The 24,305-nt window shown below is 44.2% G+C and overlaps 1 protein-coding gene across 1 annotated transcript in view; it reads right to left on the bottom strand.

Moving 5' to 3' along the window:
- The window catches only part of KCNS1 (potassium voltage-gated channel modifier subfamily S member 1), a 71,541-nt gene extending 64,106 nt beyond the window's left edge, over positions 1–7,435 (bottom strand). Inside the window, exon 1 of the mRNA XM_083618871.1 lies at positions 7,085–7,435. The gene's annotated coding sequence lies outside the window, so the exon portion shown is untranslated. The remainder of the gene's footprint in view (positions 1–7,084) is intronic.
- Positions 7,436–24,305: the final 16,870 nt, after the last annotated feature.

Raw genomic sequence — 24,305 nt, 5'->3', positions numbered from 1 at the left:
TGGGAAGGCAGCCGGCGCACATAATTGCAAGGGAGGGGGAGGCCGGCTGCAGGAACGAGAGAGGAGAACGAGGGGAAGCTACGGGTGGGGGTGAGAAAGCCCCCCCCTTCCCTTTGTTCTCCCTGGGAAGACAAAAGGGATCTGGCAAAAGCTGGAAGAAGGGAAGGGAACCTCTAGGGGAGGAGAGGCAAGGGAGACCTGGGAGATGAAATCGGACCACAGGCCCCGCGACCCTGGCCTTGGCTTCGCGGGGGTTTGGTGAAGAAAAAGAGGCATCATAGAATTGTTCAGGCCCACGATGGTCCTATAGTCCAGCCCCCTACAGTGCAGGACTCTTTTGCCCCTTGTGGGTCTCAAACCCATTAGGAGTGTCATGCTCTAAGCCTCTACCAACTGAACTACTTGTTCTTTTAAATCCTGAAATCACAGGCATTTTTGTGGCTGGGGTGGTTTCCCAAACATCCGCATCTTTGTGGAACCCAGCACTTTGTGGAACGGTTTTTAAAAAATAATGCAACACAGGGTGGCCGGCTTTTCGTGCCACATTTAAGGGTGGCCAGTCCTGTGAGGGCCAAATGCCACTGAACACACACACACACACACACACACACACACACTTTCTTGCACACAGGATTGCATGCACAACAGCCCTGCACATAACACACTCCTCACACATGCAGACTCCTCCACCGCACACACAAACCGGCGGGCGTGCCCTCTATCTCGTCCTAACCCAGTTCCACCAAAAGAGTAGGTGACAGTGCTGTGCCTGCTGCCCTCACCAAGCCTCTGTGCAAATGGTGATTTGGGAGTTTCAGGAGCTATCTTGAAAACGTGTCTGCTTACTCCAGATCCAACAGAAAAGATTACATAAACCAGTGTCATTTTAAGATTGTAAAAGGTGGTCTTCATTATAAGCAAATGTGAAATGATGTACATTGGGAGCTGAAAAAATCTAAGGCGGGGGCTGAATGGGTGGTAACTAAATAGGAAAGTGATTGTAAGGTCATGGTGAATAGCTGAATGAAAATATCAACATAAGTTGCAAAGGTGGTAGTTCTGGTTGCCCCACCATAGGGCTGGAAAATGTGCAGAAAAGGGTAATGCAAATGACTAGTGAATCATTTCCTGCTCCACTACAGATGTTCAGCCTATCATCTCAGCAATGCTGAATATATGCTTGGCAAACCTGCTGCTGTAAAGGGCGTGACTACATAACAGACATTTAAACTGTAATTATCACTGGCGGTAATTTTTGCATCTCACTGCCATTCAACTCCCACCTTACTATTTTCTCCTTTATATCCAGCTAGAATTTCATTTCATGCACCTGACAAAGTGGGCTTGAGATCACTAAACCTCATGCCACCATAAATTTGTTTCTCTTTAAAGCACTGCAAGTTGTCCTATGCTGTTTTGCTGAATGCACGTGGGGCGTGTGGGCTGGATCAGCTTTACTTTGGGAAAAGGGGTGTTTGGGACTTCTTAGTTTAGGGAGGGGAGATACAGCTGCGCTGGGACATGGTATACACGGTAGAGAAAGTGGATAGAAGCTTTTCCTGCGCCTCCCGTAACAGTAGTGCTCTGAATCATCTTGTGAAACGGGTTGGCAGTAGATTCAGAAGAGACAAGCGGAAGCACTTCTTCATAGAGCACATCATTAATTCATGCGCTTGCTGCCACAAGAAGCTACTAGCTTAGGCAGCTAGCTGTAAAAGGGCATCTGGAAGATTCATGGGGAATAAGCTTCATTGATGGCTATTAGCCAAGGCAGTCCTGCAGCCATGTTTGGAAGCAGAATGCCACCAAATACGAGTTGCTACAAGCCAACAGCAGGAGAGGCCTATTGCTTCCATGACTCCTTGTTGGTGACCCAGAAGCATCTGTCAGAAGACTGAGAGACAGGATGCTGGATTAGACAGACCTTTGATCTTGTTATAAAAGTTTACACACACACACAGCAGACACACACGCCACAGAAAACCAACCCTTCACCCTTCAAAATTTAGTAAATATCCCTTGAGAAGATTACACATTATTTTAGCACACACAACAATCCTTCAAAAGCCACCTTTGCTCTCCTAAGTATTCTAAATATTTTCTCTGCAGAAAGAAGTACTTGGACACCTTTCCCAATACAAATCCTATCTTAAGGGCATATTCTTTTCTGACTGATCATGGACATAGAGGACTCTGAGTCCCTTGAGCAGCTGGGCAGCAAAAACCAACCCCCAATTTTCCTACAACAACCTGATCCAGCAAAGCTTTTCTTGGGGCACATTGTTCAGATGCAGGGAATCATAGAATCATAGAACCATAGACTTGGAAGGGACCCTCAAGGGTCATCTAGTCCAACCCCCTGCAAGACAGGAATATCAACTAAAGCATCAATGACAGATGGCCATCCAACCTCTGCTTAAAAATCTCCAAAGGAGGAGAGTCTACAACCTCCCAAAGGAGTCTGTTCCACATTTTCCACTTTTTTTAAAAAAAAGAGAGAGAGAGCATGTGATTTAATAATGCATTTTCCTTAACTTATATCACTTAATGCCAAACCCCCATATTATTTCACTGCCCCAAAATCTATTTGGAAACCAGCTGAGATGGGTTTTGCATATTGGGTCTGTCAAGCACAGCGAAGAGCTTTTTAGACCTCAGAAGTGGAAGGAAGAGATTCCTTTCTGCTGTGACACGAAGCAAAAAGCTGTTTATTTTTTATTGGTAATCAGGAATGGATGGATCAGCAGCCTGGAAGCCAAGAAGTAAATGCAAGCGAATTCACCTGAGTGGTTGTGTTATGTGGAACTAATTATGGGCACAGATTTCAAGATTTCTCTGCCCTAGGAGACATGAGAAGAACGGGCTGCATTTTAAGTGCATTTAAGTCAGCGTCCTTTTCTAAAAGGTTTGTGTGGGATTGGTTTCATTTCCTGATCTATCTTTTCCAGGCAGTCTTGTTACAGGAGAGAAGATTTGTCCTAATGGGAACTGCTGAATGGTGTTTAAAGGAAGCATCCCAGATTAGGTGTTACTTTAATTCACAGGAGACTCCACTTTGATGAGTTAAGTGTGTGCCCGTAGAGAGAGACAGAGAGAGAATAGAAATTGCCCTTCTGTCAAATTGGGTTTCGCTATTACATCAAGGTGAGATCAATGGAAGATATGTGTGACTATAATGTGGTGCTGAAATCAGTGCTTCCCCCTCCCATCAGTCTGGAGAATATCTGTTTTCTCAACCTTTTGGCCAAGTGAAAACATTCACTATGTTAATTACAATGTCAGGGATGAGGCACCTCAGCCCCAGGGGGCACATGTGGCCCTTGAGACATTTTTAACTGGCCCTCACACACCTTGGGCAACACCGCACAGCAGCCCTGCTTTATATTTTCCCTCAATATTTTATTTGATCACTGATAATGTGTCTTGCTTGCCTGGATGAAGAATAGAGAGGGATGTACCAATGAAGAAACTAGCCTGCTGTAAAAATGTGAAATATAAACGAAGGAAAGGAAGAGAGTTCATATTTATTGTTCTATTAGTTTTGCCTCTGGCATGTGGCCCTCAGAAGCTTGCCTGGAAGAAAATGTGGCCCTCGGCTTGAAAAAAGTTCTCCGCCTCATACTAGACTTGTAATAATAATATAATAATAATTTATTATTTATACCCCGCCCATCTGGCTGGGTTTCCCCAGCCACTCTGGGCGGCTTCCAACAGAATATTAAAATACAAGAATCTATTAAACATTAAAAGCTTCCCTAAACAGGGCTGCCTTCAGATGTCTTCTAAAAGTCTGGTAGTTGTTTCTCTCTTTGACATCTGGTGGGAGGGCATTCCACAGGGCGGGCGCCACTACTGAGAAGGCCCTCTGCCTGGTTCCCTGTAACTTGGCCTCTCGCAGGGAGGGATCTGCCAGAAGGCCCTCAGAGCTGGACCTCAGTGTCCGGGCAGAATGATGGGGGTGGAGATGATGGGGGTGTAAGGCACAGTGAGAAGTTTACCTGTGCAAGCCCTAGAGAAATGAAGGGATACACCGGTGTAAGTCCTTCATCCTGGTTCACTGCAGCCAAGGCCAGTGTAAATCCTAAGAAAATACATTTCAGGGGTGTGGGGAGACCAGGCAAGGGGGACTTATGCTGGATCCTAGCTCTGCTCAGCTCAGGCACATGACCTGTCAACCTGGGGAAGCTTAAACCAGTGAAGAAGCCTGGAAAAGAGAAGGCTGAGAGGAGATACGACAGCCATCTTCAAATACTTCAAGGGCTGTCACATGGAAGATGGAGCCAGTTTGTTTTCTCCTGCTCTGGAAGGTAGGACTCAAACCAATAGCTTCAAGTTACAAGAAAGTAGATTCCAACTAAACATCAGGAAAAACTTTCTGAGGGTAAAAGCTGTTCGACAATGGGAGGTGGCGGACTCTCCTTCCTTGGAGGCTTTTAAGCAGAGGTTGGGTGGTCATTTGTCATGGATGCTTTAGCGGAGATTCCTGCATTGCACGGGGTCAGACTAGATGCCCCTAGAAGCCCCTTCCAACTCTACAATTTATGATTCTATGAAAAGAGTGGTGTAAGTCAACACTAAGGGCTCATTTTCCTTCTGTCAGACTTCAGTCACCTTAGCTGGAAGTAGCCCTGCTCCTGAACAGGGTTTGGATCTGGCATACTTGACGCTGTCTTAAACTGATATAAATTACCTTTGCCTCCCCACCCCCATTTTATGTTATGCTGTTATTTCTATGTATGTTGTGCTATGGCCACACGGCTAATGCAATAAAAATCTATATAAAAAAAAAAATTACTCTGGCTTCCCATAGTCAGTATCGCTCCCTTACTTTACTGTTGTTGTATTTATATTCCCCGAAAAGGGACTTTCTGCCTCATAACTCAACCAGCTTCCCGTATTATGCACCATGGTTTGAGGGAAGGAGGGTACCATTTGCTGTACTACCTTAGTATGAAGGCCAGAAGACAATTGGATCTACATCTTTTGGCCCTTAAGGTTGATGAGTCTAGCACTTGTGGTATTGACAATCAGCGTGATCTGACACCTCCCTCTCCCACAGAGCCCTCTGGGTCCATACCACTGTCCATATTTATGCTCCTGGTGGGAGCAGCCAACACACCAGAGTCCTGGAGAGAATTGAACATAAGTAAATGAGCACAGTGTGTGTGTCAGGAATGCCTGAGAAAATTCGGCAAAACCCAGTGCAGATCCTCTCTGGGTGCACAGAGTCACATATGCAGTGAGTTCTATCCATAGGGCAGGCGAAAGATGTGCATCGTTTATGATTAGTTTTAATGTCAATTCTATAATTAGGAAAGCATTAATAATGCTGTTAATGTCACTTCTATGTTGTGACCATAGTCCTGCACAGCTAAAGTGCACAGTATGGTTACCATATTTAGGCATGAGTTTAGAGCACATCCTTTGCAGAGTTAAAGCACAGGATTTCTCCCAAAGAAGCATGGGGACTAAAGTTTGTTGTTCTGTGAGTGGGAAACTGCATATCACAGATTTCTATGGGGGAAATCAGGTGCTTTAAATGTGCAATGGATGTTCTGTAAATGCAAAAGTTTATCTTCTATGTGCATTTCCACAGGACTATTTTCTTGAGTGTTTGCGTACTGTATTTAACTATTTTCTTGTGTGCTTGCTTACCAGATTTAACACAACTGCTCTGGAATTCGACAGCCTGGACATAATCATTACCTGCTATTGATTGCACATTAAGTGCACAGCTACCTGGGCTGGTTAATGAGCAGATAAACAGTAAACAGCTTCTTGCTAGTTTTCATTAAGTTTTAGAAAATGGTCCCAAATGCCATTAAACTTCTTTCTCGAGTGTGGTAAAAAATTGCTACATGTTTAGAAATTATTATTAATTACCCTCCCTCACCTTGTGGTCCCAGGGGAGGGTTACAGCCATTAAAACACAGTGTTAAAAACAGTTTAAACAACTCAAACACATAAATAAAGTCAAAACAAAATAAAAAAATAAATTCCTTCCATTAGCACCTTAGAGACCAACTAAGTTAGTCATTGGTGCTGGATGGAATTTTTTTTCCCCCCGACTACGGCATACCAACACTGCTACCTACCTGTAACAAATAAATTGGGTGTTATTATTATTGTCAAGGGCTGATTTAGATCTAGGGAATATTTAACAGGGGCACCACTGTAATAAAATGCAATTTTAGACACACTCACCCCCCTTTTTATACATATCAGCTTAATGTAGCAATTTAGCAAAAGAAACTAGTTTTGGCACATGTGTGCAATTGCTGTGAAAGAAGGAGCCAAGATAGTGAATAAGGAGACTAAAGATATTAGGGATGAGAAGCAACACTTATGGGCCCAAAAATCAAACAGGAAAAAACCCTAAACCAGAGGTGATGCTAGACATGTAACAGACCCAGGCCGCAAAATTGCATATCATTTGACTATGCTGATATGTACATATAGATACAAACTTGAGTCTGAGCAAATTAAGATGATGGGCTTGCAGCATGCCCAGTGTGCAAATTTTTAAAAATAATATTTACATTCCCGCCCCCTGCAAAAGGAGGGGAGACAGGTGGTCTGGTGCCCAGTACGAAAGGCTTGGACCACCCCTTAACAAAAATTATTGAGGCTACAGTAAAAAAAAAAAGGGGGGGGAATATACATGCAAATGCATCAGGTTTTCTGTTACTTCAAGACTCTTTGCCTTCTTCTCCTTCGATTACCTCTGATGCCACTTTGCATACCAGAAAGGAGCAGTGGCTATGTGTATTGAACATGACTTCTGAACTTACTCACAATGTCGTAGAACTATAAACAAGTACAAAAGCAGGTCAGCTGAAAAAGTCTTGACATTTCTCCTTTCTCAGTCTCCCTCCCCTCCAGTCTTGCACTCTTTCCCCCCTCTCCCCACCTCCCTCCCCCTTGCACTGCTCAGGGGGAATTCTTTGGGCGATCCACATTCAGTGCAAATTCCCTGCATCTGGAGGAAAGACGAAAACTCCTGCAGTTTTCTCTCTGCTCCAGCTGTGGAGGCAAAGGCCAGCAGCCATTGCAAAGAAGGGAATGAGTCATCCCCATGGCGCACCTTCGCTTTTTGCCCGCTCCATTGCCCCTTCACAGGCAGCAGTGAGATGGCATTCGGTGACCTGGTAGATGGAGGCAGCCTCAGTCAATTTGTTGTGCCTGCAAAACATTTTGCATTACAAAACACTCCGGTTGGAAACGTTAAACCGAAACCTATCTTTATACGTCCGTACATACAGAACAGTCCCGGGAGGAAGAGCAGCAGGAATATAAAGATAAACACAGGAACAGTCACCTTTGTCTGGAGAAGCGATGGTTATTTTAACAGCACACGGCTATCAATGAACTTGCAGCTCTGGGGAGAGAAACGAATAAATGGCTTTTATTTACAAGAGGCAGGAGACGTTGTAAAAGTGGGTTTATAACTAGGCTACTAGGTTTAATGCCTAGGTCCTGAAGTATCTCCTTCCAATAAAAGAGCAATTGCTTAAATCACTGTTCATTGCCAAGGTCTGAATCCTACAGGAATACGTAGAAGGAAGGCCTTTCATATCCTGGAGGCAAAGACCTTATACCCTGTTCACTGAGCTGGAAAACATGGTGAGAAGTGCCTGGCATTTCACTACCTTTGGTCAAACATCCCAGAACATGATTGGCTATGAAATGAGTCTCTTCATGTTATGTCAAGCCTCTGTCCTCCACATTATCTTGGTAACTGGCCAGCCAATTGCTCAGATCCTGCCCTTGTTAGCATCCTGACTTTTGCTGCTTTTGCTGTCCTACATATTGCCTCTTTGGATTTTGATCTTGCACCTAGTCAGAGCATTTGTCCCTCTCGCTCAGTACAGTTGACACTAATTGGCAGCTGCTATCCAGGGAGGAGGAGGAGGAGGACGATGCTCAGTGGGCAGAGCATGAGACTCTTGATCTCATGGTCGTGAGTCTGAAGGAGCGTCTCCACCCCCATCATTCTGCCCGGACACTGAGGTTCAGCGCCAAGGGCCTTCTGGCAGTTCCCTTGCTGCGAGAAGCCAAGTTACAGGGAACCAGGCAGAGGGCCTTCTCGGTAGTGGCACCCGCCCTGTGGAACGCCCTCCCACCAGATGTCAAAGAGATAAACAACTACCTGACATTTAGAAGACATCTGAAGGCGGCCCTGTTTAGGGAAGCTTTTAATGTTTAAAAGATTATTGTATTTTAATATTCTGTTGGAAGCCGCCCAGAGTGGCTGGGGCAACCCAGCCAGATGGACGGGGTTTAAATAAAATTATTATTATTATTATTATTATTATTATTATTATTATTATTATTATTACCCTTGTGGTCCCTTCCAGCTCTACAACGCTATGATTCTATGATGATTTAATGCAAATATAACCCATTCCCACCCCCCAATGATCTCAAGCTGATGTATATCTTTCTTCCCCTCCTCTTTTAATATCCACAACACCCCGGTGAGGTAGGTTAAGCTGAGAGGTGGCCACTGACCCAAGGTCACCCAGTGAGCTTCATGGCTGAGTGGGGAATTAAACCCTCTTCTCCCAGGTCCTAGTCTCAGCTGTGAACACACATCAGCCGGAGAATTTAATTACCCTGCACAAAGAGAGATCTAGATGGAAGTGTGCAGCTCAGAATAAAACTCTGAGTCAGGGCTTGATCGGTCTTACTATCCCTCCTATTTCCCTCCTAGTAATTACAGCTACTTGTTTTACTCTCCTTTTAAAAACCTTACTTCTGTTTTTGGTCTCATGCTGTAATTATTCCAGTTAGCAACTATTAGCAACTACTTGCATCAGTGGCGATATATAGAATGCTCCAAATAGTCCTGATACCCTATTTTTGGGATGCGGAACCTCAGACTGAGGAGCCAGATGTGGTCTCTCTTATTTGGCCTCAGCATTTCCCCCTCTCACTTTAGGCCACATCCATCACCGGCCCTGGTTTGTCCCCTGTTCCCCTTGAGAATTTCTGCCTAGCTGTAATGTGGCAAGATGGAAGATGGATGTGTGAGTGTAGAAACTAGCCTACTGAATGTGATAAAAAACACAGCTGCTGCGAAGGAGGAAAAGGGGCGAGCCAAGGGCTGCCCTGACCTTAAGTGCCCCTAGGTCGGCCCGCCCCTGCTGCCAGCCGATTGGCTGAGGCTGCAGGAGATGAATAATAAAAGGGAATCCCTGGTGTGGGCGGGGTCATGAGCCCGCAACACCCCCCCCTCCTAAATTCGGGAGTGGCTTTGTGCACTAATTCTAAAAAGGCCTATTATTGCCCAAGCTTTATGAATCAATAATGTATTGAAGGCGGGTCTTTTAGATTATAATTGCTATTAGTATTCCCTTTTCCATTAGTAGATTAAAAAAAAAAACAACCCTCAGCTTGTGCTCATTCTTCCTTGCAGTGGCTTCCACCAGAGCTCAACAGTAAGACTAATGGATTCATGAGCACAATTATTTTTGCCGTCCCTGAAATTACATCAGGGATAGGGAACCTCCCATCAACTCCAGCCAGAGTTGGCCAGAGAGGATGGCAGTAGTAGTTCAGTAGAAGACCACAGGTTCCCCACAAAGAACCACCTGTTGAGAGAGACAGACAGAAACAGAAAGACAGAGAGAGTCACCATATGCTTCTGCTGTCAGCTCCAGAAAATCAACATTTGATATCTAAATTATCATGGATAATTCTTTACTAAATTTATGCTGGGCAAGATTCTAATGCCTTTTCTCCAGTAATATGTCCATCAGCAGAAACTTCCATACCAAATGATCTGCCTCAAGTTTTGCTCTAGGTGATTTATAAGCTTTTAACGTGCATTGACATATTCTGGGAGCCTGGCTATTTACATAGAACCCAAAGCAGGAAGACAAAAAGGAAACTCAGATTTTAATACCATCTGCATTTGTATAAACAGATATTTTGGAAGTAATTACTGTAGATCAAGAACAAACACAACACACTTAGCTCAGTTGGTTAGAGTAAGGTCGTCAGATATTTTTCAGTGAATCCGGGGACACTTTTCAACTTCCTACTAAATAGATGGATTTTGTCAGGGGACTGATTTGCAAATCAGGGGACTGTCCCCGGGAAACAGGGACGTCTGGTAACCTTAGGTTAGAGCATGGTGCTGATAATGCCAGGGTTGCGGGTTCAATCCCCAGACGGGACTGCTGCATTTTCCTGCATTGTAGGAGGTTGGACTAGATGATGCTCAGAGTCCCTTCCAAGTATGATTTTAGGAAACACCTTACCATAGTGGGGAAGGCTGTGATCAGGCAACCAGTGTGAATTACATGCTTTGCCTTTTGGGCAAAGTTGTTCAGATTTTCTGGGGAAAACGTATGGCAGCCCTAATGCTGTGTAAAGTGCAGTCCTTGTGCTAATGGAAGGGTTGTATTCAGTTAAGTTCTGCTGAGAGCAAACCCACTGAAATTAATATGCATGCCCAAGTTAGTTTCGTTAACTTCAGTGGGTTTACTCTGAGTAAATCTTAGCTGACTACCTGCCCATGTCCCCACTGTGTTGCTTAATTGCCTTCTTTGAATTCTGCTGCTGCTCTCAGGGTGCATAATCTTAAGCCTACTTTAGAGGAAGTACCGTAATTAAATTTCTAGACTTCTCTGAGGAAGGAAGTACAGTAGGGCCTTGTGTGTGCCTGCTTTTCCTTGCTTATTTCTTTGCTTACTACATTTGTATCCCTTTTTCTTCAACAGAGCAGAGGCGGATTTAGGGGAGCAACGCAACTACGGACTAGAATGGAAGGTGGGGGCGACGACCAAATTTTGGCACTGCTCAGGACACCACTGAAATTTGAGACCCCAAGGTCTGCCATTGCACAGAGCCCAAGGCAGCATACGTTGTTCTCCTGCCACCCCATATTCTCCTCACAACCCTGTGAGGAAGATTAGCCTGAGAAAGTATGAGTGGCTCAAGGTCACCCAATGAACCTTCAAAACATTTCTGTTCTGCTCAACCTTTTATAGATTTCTTGTGTGCGCTGGTCCTTCATTGATGCTGCTTCTAGATTGTTTTAACTGTATTAAATTGTTCTTGTTTTAAAATTTCGGGAGAGTTTTCTCCAGATAAATGAACAAATGATGTTCTTCAGCCTATCAAGGCGTTCTGATGTTTTATTGCAATTTTTGGAGTGAATTATGAGCAACATAAGGCTTGAAAGTATTATGATAAAAAGTAAAATATCTCCCTTTTCTGTGTGAAACATCCTTTAACTATAAGACTCTTAATCACTCTTTAAATTCTATGGGCACTCTGTTACAAATTTTATCAGGCCTTTCTTTTAGATCTGCCTATTAAAGGATGCTATTAAACTCTGCTCCTGTAAATTATATTAACTAATTGAAATTTTTGTTGGCAATAACCTGACCGTTATTTGCAGAATATACACAATTCCAAGGGCATACATTTTTCCACAAATGCTCCCGCTCAGAAGTAAAACCCAACCATCATTATCTTTTTATCACAGAATAAAATTATTTTTAACCCCTCAGTAAAAATCATCACTCTGCGTGACTTTACATCTGCTGAGAGGGGGTGGGGAGTCTTTCCCTGATTTTGTATTTATTAGGTACTTCTCATATTTTTAAGTCACTGTGCATCTTGTGTAAATGATATGCCCAACATTTTCTCTTGTCAATTTTTAAATTGCTCTGACATGATTACACGGGTCCTTTAATATTCAGAGTATTACAGATATCTCCAAAATCCCCAATCTTTATTCATCAGAGGTGGAAGGGTGTAGAAAGCTATGGCTTTTGCATACCCAGGATAGAGCCTACAAAGATAAGGGTCATATCCACTATTCCCCTCTGCCTCTGACCCCTCCCCAACATCCAGCTGCAGGTGTGCTACAGGGCTGAAGTGCAAGCCAGCTTCTGTTTCTAAATAAATGCTTTTTTTCTAAATACACCTATCTATCATGTTCATTCTTTTTCTTCAGAGACAGATAGTGGAAGGTAAAATATCTTGTTTTATGGTTCCTCTCTCTCACTAACATACGCTTCCCGTACACATGAAGGATGGGCTGTAAATATTTTCAATAATGAACACATCACTGCTGAGGTGCCCCCACAGGCCTGGGGGGGTTTGTGCTGATGCCTCCCCAGCTGTTGCCATTAGCTACGGACCGCCTCTGATGTCACAAAAGGACAGGGCCGGCCCCCACATGAGGCAAGGTGAGGCAGTTGCCTCAGGCGGCAGATCTGACCTCTTCTGCTGCTGGGTCTTCTTCCTTGAAAATGTTCACCACTTGATCTCTTACTGACGTGCTATAAAACTTTATCTTACTACCTCGAAGTAATTAAGGTTCTTTTGCGTATTTTAAAGCAATACTAAATACACTTCAATACAACTATTAAAATCTGTGCCAGCCGTTCCTATTAACGACTTATGCAAATATAGCAATCAATTGTCTCCTTCCATCCTTTCCATCATACAAAATATTTTTATATGATTTAACCTAGCTTTCATTGTCCAACGTTCATCAAGAAACCAATTCTCGTTTCCAGAGTCTTAATTAATTCTTCTATAGTCACTATAGATTTTTCTTGCTTTCTTCATTTCCTACTGAATAGCTTCTTATGCTGCTTAATATCCTCTTTCGGATTTTTAATTTCAGTCTCATTCTGAGTTGCTCTTCTATCAGTCATTAGAATCTTTCCGCCAAACCTTTTCCCCCACAAGTCTGTTCCAATTGCTTTGTTTCTAACGCAGAAGCTGTATTGAAAATTATTAAATCTATTACATTTAGGGCAACAATTTTAAGCTCCCAGAGAAGGTGACTGAAGGGTCACTGGAAGTTGCAGACTGTCCTCTCCACCAGTGGAGAGGTCAAAAGGCAGAGATAGAGGATTGCAGACAGAGGTCTCAGCAGAGGAGTCCATGCTTTTGCAGAATACAAAACCCTCCCATTTCCATGTTACTGTATACTCCACATGAGGGAGAAAAATTATGCCAACCATAGAGACAGAGATGGAAGGGAGCGTGCAGAGAGGGGGAAATACCGGTTTGTTTTGCTTTGGCTTTCGTTTAATTATGTATTTCATGTTTTCATTTTGTATTTTTATGTTGTGAACTGCCCTGCGATCTTCAGACGAAGGGCCGTACAGTGGTACCTTGGCTCTCGAACGTAATCCCTTCCAGATGTCCGTTTGACTTCCAAAGCGTTCGAAAACCAAGGCATGGCTTCCGATTGGCACAAGCGCCCAGGAAACAATAGCCAACAGCTGCATTGGACATTTGGCTTCTGAAAAACGTTCAAAAACCGGAGCACTTACTTTCGGGTTTTTGGCGCTTGGGAGCCAAAATGTTCGAGTACCAAGGCGTTCAAGAACCAAGGTTCCACTGTATATAAATTTAAATGATAATCATAATTATAGAGTTAGAGGTGGGATGATACACACAGAGGGATGGGGTGAGACAGAAAGCAAGAGAGCATTCTGCAATCCTGCAATGTTGCAAACTACCATCTTCTTTTGGCTCCAAATCAGGCTATTTATTGGCTCCCGCTCAACCCCCACCATTGAATCTGGCTCTGTTCCACCTATTATGAGATGCAGCCCTTGACTTTATTCATGGCTCAATGGTCCTTCATTGGGGGAGGGGGAGAAAACTCCTCACCCTCACCTTGAAGGCATGCATGTAATGGGCCTCGGCAACAAGTAAACAGGAATAAAAGCATTAAAGGAAATTAGGCACTTTTGCAAATCACCTGGGAAAGTGCAAGGACTCCAAAGTGACTTTGAGACTTGGAACTGGCAGCAAGCAATTATTGTAAAAATGATTTATTTTTATTTTTTATAGCCCCACAAGTATAAGGAGACAGGAAACAAATGATGGACCATTGGAAGGTATTAATAGTAAGGACCAGGACCCTGGTCCAATTGCTTTGTTTCTAACGCAGAAGCTGTATTGAAAATTATTAAATCTATCACATTTAGGGCAACAATTTTAAGCTCCCAGAGAAGGTGACTGAAGGGTCACTGGAAGTTGCAGACTGTCCTCTCCACCAGTGGAGAGGACTTTCCTGGCTCTTTTCTGGGCTGATAAAACCCTTGGGCTGCAGGAAAAGCTGTCAGGAACCACCAAGGTGATGATGATGACAGTGATGATGATGATAAGGATAATTATGATAGAGAAAGGCTCTCATTTTGTCTCGCAGTCATCCATCCATTTCCAAAAAGGAAACTATTATTTTATCACTCTCTTTTTAAATACTTGATATAAATCTGTATTATCAATATAAATTAATATTGATTTTATACTGTTGAAAGGAAACTGTTCATTTAACACCAGAACCTGAGGGCGACCAATGAAGCAGAACGCTAGAAGATTTATTTCAATTTTCTTTCTTTCTTTATAAAAAACATTTATATACTGCTGCATCATAAACATATATCAAATAGGTTCACAACAATAAAGTATTGAAAAAGTGAAAAAGAAGTTAAAAGCACGGAGAAATTAAAAGCAAGATTCAGGGTGGACAAAACGAAGTACTTTTTCACACAAGGCATGGAATTTTTGTTCCCACAAGATGCAGTTATGGCCACCAATTTGGATGGCTTTGAAAGAGAATTGGATAAATTCATGAAGGGGGAAGGCTCTCAGTGGCTACTTGCCTCCATGGCTATGTTCTACCTCCAAAGTTGGAGGCAGTATCCTTCTAAATACCAGGTGCTGGGAATCACAAGTGATGAGAGCACTGTTGTGCTTAGGTTCTTGTGGGCTTCTGGTTTTACTCTGCCATTGGCACACCATACATTCTATGACCTGTAAGGTAAAGGTAAAGGGACCCCTGACCATTAGGTCCAGTCGTGACCGACTCTGGGGTTGCGGCGCTCATCTCGCTTTACTGGCCGAGGGAGCCGGCGTACAGCTTCCGGGTCATGTGGCCAGCATGACTAAGCCGCTTCTGGAGAACCAGAGCAGCGCATGGAAACGCCGTTTACCTTCCCGCCGGAGCGGTACCTATTTATTTACTTGCACTTTGACATGCTTTCGAACTGCTAGGTTGGCAGGAGCAGGGACTGAGCAATGGGAGCTCACCCCGTCGCGGGGATTCGAATCGGCGACCTTCCAATCGGCAAGTCCTAGGCTCTGTGGTTTAACCCACAGCGCCACCCGCGTCCCCCTATGACCTGTAGGGACCATATAAACGGACAGACTATATAAGTAGACAGGTGCAAGGTGCAGTTGTAAGTCCTCTGCTCTAATCAATTTGATGTCCACCAAGCAATGTAAAGACCAGTAGACACCAGACTCTGGAATAGGATGGTAGGTAAAGATAATGGTCAGGACCTTGGACAAGGACCATGGTTAGCAGTTCTGCAGATGAGGCAGAGAGAGCATGTTGTCACAGCACTGTCCTGGAGCAATTGACAGAGCTTTATATTCCAGGCTTGGTAGCCAAGATTAACGGCCCTGATCCAAGGAGCATGTGGTCCAATCCTTGGAGAAGTCTTTCCACAAGGTTCAGGGTACAAGATACAGTCTTCAGTGCATATCCACAGAGGCAACACAAGGGAGTGGATCTGTCTTCTCCCCATGGCACCTGTTGTTGGAAGACTCTATATCTGAGTACAGTGGTACCTCGGGTTACATATGCTTCAGGTTACATATGCTTCAGGTTAGAGACTCCGCTGACCCAGAAATAGTGCTTCAGGTTAAGAACTTTGCTTCAGGATGAGAACAGAAATTGGGCTCCGGCGGCGTGGCAGCAGCAGGAGGCCCCATTAGCTAAAGTGGTGCTTCAGGTTAAGAACAGTTTCAGGTTAAGAATGGACCTCCGGAATGTATTAAGTACTTAACCCGAGGTATCACTGTATTCCTGTTCTAGGACCATGAGATCCCAGGTTGGAATATGAACAAAGCAATTGTTTCCCCATCATTAGAGCCCACCAGAGTATAGTAGCGAAAGCACAGGGCTTGGCGAAACCCAAGTTCAGATTCCTGCTCCTCCATGGAGCTTCCCAGGCTACCTTGAACCAGTCACCAGCTTTCAACCTAACCTACCTCACAGGGTTGTTAGGAAGACAAAATGGGTTGGGGAGAGAACCATATATATTGCCCTGGATTTCTTGAACATGTCTTAGGAATTAATAAATAAAAATAAAGTATAGACACCGAGGACATACCTGCAGGGGATCTTTATGAGGGACCGTGCTGATATTTGCAAGTCACAAGTACCCCAGGTTGAGCCTACACTAATCTATTGCTTCTTTACATGTCAGTGGGCTTGAAACTGGAGCCAGTAGGCCTGTCTTCTTGCAATTTTGGTGGGGTTTCCCCTCACAATGTATTCATGTTTTGGCGACTTAGATTCCTAGTTCAGCACAGCAGAAGGAAGTCTGCTCTTACCCAGACACCAAAAAAATGGTTCTCGTTTTTCCGCCGCCCCCTCTGGGATATTACTAAAGGAAATATTAACAAGGGGTTGACTCCTCTGAGAAGCCCAAGGGTATAAAGCTATAAAGATCAGCCCAAAGGAATAACTGCTAATTAACTCTCTCTGATCTTGATATTTGGAGAGTGTAAAACGCCTCAGTGGTTTTTACATTTTTCAATAAGCTCTAGCCTCGACTTCCGAGTTTGCCTTCAATTAACTTAGTGCTTGCCTATATGTTTCGAATACTGAATCAATTATGGTCTTAGTGTTTATGCCTCCACAAAGTAGGTCTGCAGAGGAGAAAAGAAGTCCCAAGAGGAGACCTATTTTGTTATGGCTCTGCTGCTCAGTGTCTTGCTTTCACTTTGCCAGTGGCAACTAATAATGAATGCTAATTAATGACCAGTGAAGGACAGGCAGGGATGCAACATGCACTTATTTATTTACAACATTTGCTAGGCAAAAGCACTTGAAGTGGGCATGGAGCAGGACCCTTGAAAGGTGTTGCCTGAGGAGCATCCCAAGGGCTGGGTAGAGAGGCCTGAGGGGAATGCATTTAAGCACAGGGCCTGAAGTTCTCTCCTTTCTGCTTTAAAGGTAAAGGTAAAGGGGACCCCTGACCATTAGGTCCAGTCATGACCGACTCTGGGGTTGCGGCGCTCATCTCGCTTTATTGACCAAGGGAGCCGGTGTACAGCTTCCAGGTCATGTGGCCAGCATGACTAAGCCACTTCGGGCGAACCAGAGCAGCACACGGAAATGCTGTTTACCTTCCCGCCAGAGCGGTACCTATTTATCTACTTGCACTTTGACGTGCTTTCGAACTGCTAGGTTGGCAGGAGCTGGGGCCGAGCAATGGGAGTTCACCCCGTCGCGGGGATTCGAACCACCGACCTTCTGATTGGCAAGTCCTAGGCTCTGTGGTTTAACCCACAGCGCCACCCGCATCCCCCTCTCTGCTTTAGGGCCTTCTTAAAGGATTGACATCAATGGGCCTTGCATATTTCAGCTGGAAAAGAGTATCACCAGCATGAAGCCACTGCCAAATTGGCCCCTTTCCTTGTGCCCACCTCACAGGCACACAAGTAGAGCCCAGAGGCTGAACTCTGAGCACAGGCCTGCTGATATTGGTGAAGGCATAGTTGGGTCCTTTACTGCTTAGCGCTTTAAAGGTCTTTAACAGCACCCAGAAACTCACAGCCAGCAATCACAGTGCAAGCAGTAGACCTAGTGCAACTGGTTCCTGGGCAGAAACTGAAACATAATTTTTAAATGTAATTGGGGGAAAATAAACAATTTGAATTTTTAGAGCTGGCTGGAAAGAAGCATGGACAGTGTGTGTGTGTGTGTGTGTGTGTGTGTGTGTGTGTACAAGGCAGAAGAATCAGCAAGGATGAGCTGTTGCTTTGGGGGCTGATGCTGCAATAGGAATTTCACTGCCTGTTCATGTGTCTGCTTCCCCTTTCCTCCCATCCCACTCGGTGAACCTGGTGAATAAGCAGTACTGTGTACAGTGGTACCTCGGGTTAAGTACTTAATTCGTTTCGGAGGTCTGTACTTAACCTGAAACTGTTCTTAACCTGAAGCACCACTTTAGCTAATGGGGCTTCCTACTGCTGCTGCGCTGCCGGAGCACAATTTCTGTTCTCATCCCGAAGCAAAGTTCTTAACCTGAAGCACTATTTCTGGGTTAGCAGAGTCTGTAACCTGAAGCGTATGTAACCTGAAGCGTATGTAACCCGAGGTACCACTGTAGTCTTCTTATGGACAAAAAGTCTAATTCTGTAAAGTTGACGCTAAGACTTCTTCCTTCATCGTGCCGACACCTGAAATTTAAAAACTTCACATTTCTGCTCTTTCTGATCTTGCTGATAAGATTTAGAGATGTAGCTGTTATCCCACTCTTACTGAAATGAGCTCGGGGATGTGCTTGAGGAAGAGTGTCCTGATGCTCTCAATTGGGTAGGAGACCTTCAGACTGCTTTAAATGTATAATGCAGATGAGGTCTAAGTAGGGTTGCCAGACAGCCAGGGCTGACCTGAAGTCTCTGTTCTCCGTCTCCAGGGCTCAGTGGTGGGAGGGAGCACATAGGAAGAACCCACAAGACATTACCAGGGCATAGTTATAGGTCTCAAGCTTGGCTCCTGAAACCTAAGGATCAGGGTTGCTTATGACCTGGGAACCCAAGGCCTAAGAGAGAAGGGTCTAATGTAGACGAGCAAGAAGGGGGAAAGCCTAAGAAGGGAATGGGAACATTTGCTCCTGAGTGTAGCTCCAAATCTGAGCACTATATTTGCATTGATTGTGTCAGCTATGCAGTCCAAACAGCATTTATTTGTGAGGGGGAAAGCTAACCTGAAAACACCACTAATTGCATTTTGTTTTTTCATGCATTCAGCTCTGTGTGCTTCAAGCCATGTCCTTTTTCCCCCTGGGTGAGCTAACGAGTTGCTTTGAATGTATATACCTTCAATTTGTGCAAGTTATCTAGTTGTTTTTGAATGTTGCATGCCTTACGCCATGTTCATTAGTGCATATTGATAATATTTAACAGGCTGAGCTTCCCAACTGTCAGACAATTTTGTTTTTAGCCTGATCTTGTGCTCCACTAGGTGCTACGTTGCTGAAGGCGTGCAGGAAGATGCCATTCTTGCTTTAGGCAGTCCTGGTGGCTGCTCCGTAGTTGAAGATAAGGCCATAGTTCAGGGGCAGAAGAACAAATGTTTGAAGGTAGATGTTTCCAGGTTCAATTCCTGACATCTCAAGATAGGAAAACACTCCTATTTGAAATGCATCAGAAAGAACTTTCTTTTTTAAAAAATAAAAAATTAGCAATTCAACAACATATCAAAACATATCATATTCATTATTTCCCCCCTTTTTTCCTGGCCCCCCCATAAACCCTCCCTTCCCTCCCCCAGGGACGTCCCTCAGCTCCTCTTTCAACACATATTATTCTCTGCATGTTATAAAATTATACAAATCCTTACATTATCTGTTTGCCATGTTATCAATCAGTAAATTTGTGTATGTTTATTCAAAACCTGCCAAGGAGTCCAATTCATTTTGTTGTCTTTTTAAGTAATTTGTGAAAAGTTCCCATTCTTGTTTAAAGTCACAGTTGTCCTTATCTTTGCTGTTTATATGTCAATTTAGCCAGTTCTGCATAGTACATCAGTTTTTCTTGCCCCTGTTCTTTTGTCGGGATTTCCTCATTCTTCCATCCTTGTGCTATCAAGACTCTTGCCTCTGTTGCTGCATAGATAAATAAATTCTTTTTTTTCCTTGGCAGGTCTTGTCCTACGCATCAGAAAGAACTTTCTGATAGTAAGAGCAGTTAGTGGAAAAGACTCTCTCGGGAGATTGTGGACTCTCCTTCCTTGGTGTTTTTAAGCAGAGGTTGGAATGCCATCTTATCTTGGATGCTTTAGTTGAGATTCCTGCATTGCAGGGGTTGGACTAGATGACTCTTGGGGTCCCAACTCTGATTCTGTGAAATCCTGGAGAGCTGCTGCAGTCAGTGCAGGCCAGTAGTCTTAATCCTTTTCAGTTATGCACAGACATGCATTTGAAAACCCACTTCAGAAGAAAGACACATGCCCTCTTTCAGAACAGGTTACAGGTCACTGTTAAGGACATCCACCAGCTAATCTCCATTACAAGAGGGAATCTAAGAGGCTAAACTTGTTCAATACTTTTAATTATCTTTGCGGTCTCTTTTTACAATCACAGAAACACAGGGTTGGGGGTGGGAGAAAACCCAAGGGATCACTTGGCCCAATCCCAGTTTCATAACAATATAAAGTTTGACAGCTGAAAGAAAAGGGCATGGAGGTAACGTTTGGTTGGGAGTCAGACCCTGGTAGCTGTGGGGAGGTCAGACCCACAATGCATTGCTCATATCCAAGACCTGACATCACAGCATCCTCCCAGCGACTGACAGTAGATCTGCATCAAGAGTTCTGATTGCGGCAAAATGGAAGAGTAATGAAATCCCCTCTATACAAGATTGGCTCCAGAAGCTGACAAAATATGCCAAACTAGCTGGTCTATCAGAAAAAATAAAGAATAAATCAAAACAGGAATTTGTCTCAAAATGGGAAGTTTTCTAAGAATATTTGAAAAATAAATATAGTAGTTTAAATTCTGGTGCAGCATTCGAGGAACTTCAGTAATAGTTTCAAGGTAGATATAAGAAATTAGATATATTAAGAAAATTATGATAAAAGTGTGTATTAGCAATAAGTACCGTAATATGAAATCGAAATATGGAATAGATGGGAGGTTGGGTCTTTAGTGTCAAGACCAATTTATGTTTTATTGTTTGTTAAGAAAATTATGTGTCTATGGTTCCTGTGTTTAATTTGGTATTTGTGTTTTTTCTTTTTTCTTGCTGTATCAATATTTATTTATTTTTTAAAAAAAGACCTGCATGACCATCTACTCCAGTGGAAGGGTGAAGCTGTGTGGCACAATGGTGGGCAGCTTGTTAATACACACACACACACACACACACACACACACACACACACACACACCAGTGACTTTCCCTCCCTTGAAGGTATAATGAACTTTCCTGGGCTCATCCCCAGAGACACAGATGCCCTTTCCTTTTTTGTGCGCCTAGAGATTTTCAGCTGTATCTTACACGGAAGTTCGCAAAACAGATGGTTTAGCCCCACTGCATTAATCTGAACAGCTTCCTGGCTACAGGGATAGTGCAATAAGCAATAATATATCTCCGAGTTGATTCATTAGGATGACACAAGCTGCCCATTCTTTATTAATGGTAATGGCTTTGAGTCACTGGTGCTATCAAATTGAAAAGACATTTGGATGATGGAGCATGCCCCATGCAGGGCTGAATCAGTCTGGTTCCGACTGCTGCTTTTCTGTATCTGTATGCGTTCCTACAGATTTAATCTTAATGCCTCTCACCTGGGAATAAACCCCCTGAAATTCAACAGGATTTACATCTGAGTAGACATGGTGAGGATTGCACTGATAGTGTCCTTTTAAGTTCCTCATAAGAATGTGAGATGTAAATTTTTTTTTATGATGATGATGACTAAAAACCTCCTTCTAATTACGCCTCCAATTAACCTCTCCCCTTAATAGTTAACACTCAGCAGGTCGGAGCTTTCAAATGATTAAGCACCACTCAGGCGTCCTTTTGTTCTGAACCCCCCCTTCCTTTTTCATAGGGGTCTGAAGAAAAAGAGTAATTGCCATGTCAAGTCTAGAGATGCAGATGGAGGTAGCCAAAGCCAGACTTGGAAGCTGGGGGTTGTATCCAGTGAAACCATTTCTTTAGTGTAAGGACTTTTTCCCATGCACAGTTTGCAACACAGCATCAAAAAGTGATCACCAATACCATCTATTTTTGTTACCTGTTTAGATTATCCTGATGGAGAGCATGGCTGAGTGATTGGATAATGTTCGATTTTACCCAATTTGCATAATTTATACAGGTTTTTCCTGTATAACCTACAGGTATTGGGTTGGTGCTGAAATTGGATTGCCTGACTGAAGATTTATTTAAAAACAAAAAAACCATTTGCTGATGCTCATTCACACATAAAATGCTTATAATCTACATTGGTTGCCTTTGACTGCAGCTTCGCCAACTGATGTTAAATTCAGCCTAATGTATCATTCCCCAGGTTCCTGTTTAAGATAACCATCTCAGACAACGAGTATCTGGGAGCAGCAGCTTGAGATGCTCTCCTCCTGACTGATATGAACTCCAAACGTAAGTTGTTAAGGTTTATTCTCTGTGCGCGGGGGGTGGGGTGGGCATAAAGGTGAAGGTAAAGGGACCCCTGACCATTAGGTCCAGTCGTGACCAACTCGGGGTTGCGGCGCTCATCTCGCTTAATTGGCCGAGGGAGCCGGCGTACAGGTACTGGGTCATGTGGCCAGCATGACTAAGCCGCTTCTGGCGAACCAGAGCAGTGCACGGAAACGCCGTTTACCTTCCTGCTGGAGCGGTACCTATTTATCTACTTGCACTTTGACGTGCTTTCGAACTGCTAGGTGGGCAGGAGCTGGGACCGAGCAACGGGAGCTCACCCCGTCGTGGGGATTCGAACCTCTGACCTTCTGATCGACAAGTCCTAGGGTTTGTGGTTTAACCCACAGCGCCACCCATGTCCTGGGGTGGGCATAGAGAGCAGCAGAAAAACAGGCAGCATTCGGCAGTTTCAATGGAGGTGGCTAGCAGCTCTTTTCTAAGGTAACTTTAAAACGGCAATAGCAACCCACTCCTATCCGTATGGAAAGCGCCTTCCAGTTTCCTGGGGAGTTATGCCGAAAGTTGTTAACCTACATCACTGCCAAGAAAAGGAGCATCTATTTCATACCTTTGGCATGCAAGCAAACCAAACCAGTTATTGCTGGCATTTTAGGAAGGCATGATGCTGTGCTGGGAAGACAACTAAGGGCAGAGAGAATAGTCCAAAGGGCACAGGACTAGAGAACTTTGAGGAATTATGGATGCCTTAGCTGAGATTCCTGCATTGCAGAGGGTTGTACTATGGTTACCAGATTTTTTTCAATGAATCCAGGGACACTTTTTTTTTTTTTTGAAGCTGAGTAGCAACAGGGAGTCAGTAGTGAGGATGGTGAGGCAAAAGACCCTGGGCCCAAGCACACATGCATATTGTATAAAGGTGCAAAGCCCTTCTTTCACACCCTGTGAAACATAAATGCGCAGAGTTTTTTATTAACTGGGCAACGCCCACCCGCCCACAACTCCCGAGCCTCCTCTGATCAGTCTAAACAAAGGCGGAAGGGAGCAGGAGATCTGTACCGCCGGATGTCCCTGGTTCCCCTTCAGCAGTGGCAGCAGCAGCGGCAGTCAGCAGCCCGGAGGCAGCCTGGTAGTGCAGTTGGCTCTGGCTGGCTTCAGGAGCTGCTTGCTGCTTGCTGCCGTGGTGCCCACCAGTTTGCCTCCCGGAAGTCCCCATATGATGTGTCTTGTGCGCAACACATCATATGGGGACTTCCGGTAAGGAAAAATGGCGGGTGCCATGGCAGCAAGCAGCAAGCAGCTCCTGAAGCCAGCCAGAACCAACTGCGCTACCAGGCTGGCTCCAGGCTGCTGAAGCTGCCACTGCCACGTTTTCCAGGGACAGATTTGCAAATCTGGGGACATTCCGGGGATGGAATTTGTCCGGGAACAGAGTTGCAAATCCAGGGACTGTCCCCAGGAACCAGGGACGTTTGGCAACCCTAGGTTGGATTAGATGACCCTTGGGTTCCTTCCAGCTCTGTGATTCTATGAATTGCATCATTGTGAATTCCATTATCATCTGACCAGATCCTTGCCTCTCTGGGGGAAGGTTGCAGCTCAGTGATAGAGCAACCACTTTCCATATAGAAGATCCCCGGTTCAAATCCAGGCGTCTTCAGGTAGGACTGGGAAGGTTCCCTCCGCCCCACCTGAAACCCTGGAGAGCCAATCAGTGCACACAATGCTAAGCTAGATGGACCAATTATCTAACTTGGTATAAGACAGTTTCCAGGGTTCCTATGTTTTCTGACTAACATGTGGATCAGAACTTAACATTCTGCCTGATTTCACATTTTTTTCTGAGTGCCGCCTTCCTCAATGGTTTAACTGCATTGAAATGGATGTTCAAATGCGTATTTTGGGATAAAACACATTTAAAGATTAAATATAAAGTTTTATGCAGGCTGACTGAGAAATGGGGTTGGGTGGACACTAGTGGACCAGAAACAGGCTCCTGGTAACACTAGTCCATGGGTAGGCAAACTAAAGCCCAGGGGCCAGATCCACCCCAATTGCCTTCTAAATCCGGCCCGCGGACAGTCCGGGAATCAGCGTGTTTTTACATGAGTACAATGTGTGCTTTTATTTAAAATGCA

The sequence above is a fragment of the Podarcis filfolensis genome, assembly GCF_964270895.1.
Source record: "Podarcis filfolensis genome assembly, chromosome: 6".
Classification (NCBI taxonomy): Eukaryota; Metazoa; Chordata; class Lepidosauria; order Squamata; family Lacertidae; genus Podarcis; species Podarcis filfolensis.
This window is presented reverse-complemented; position numbering and strand designations above follow the sequence as displayed.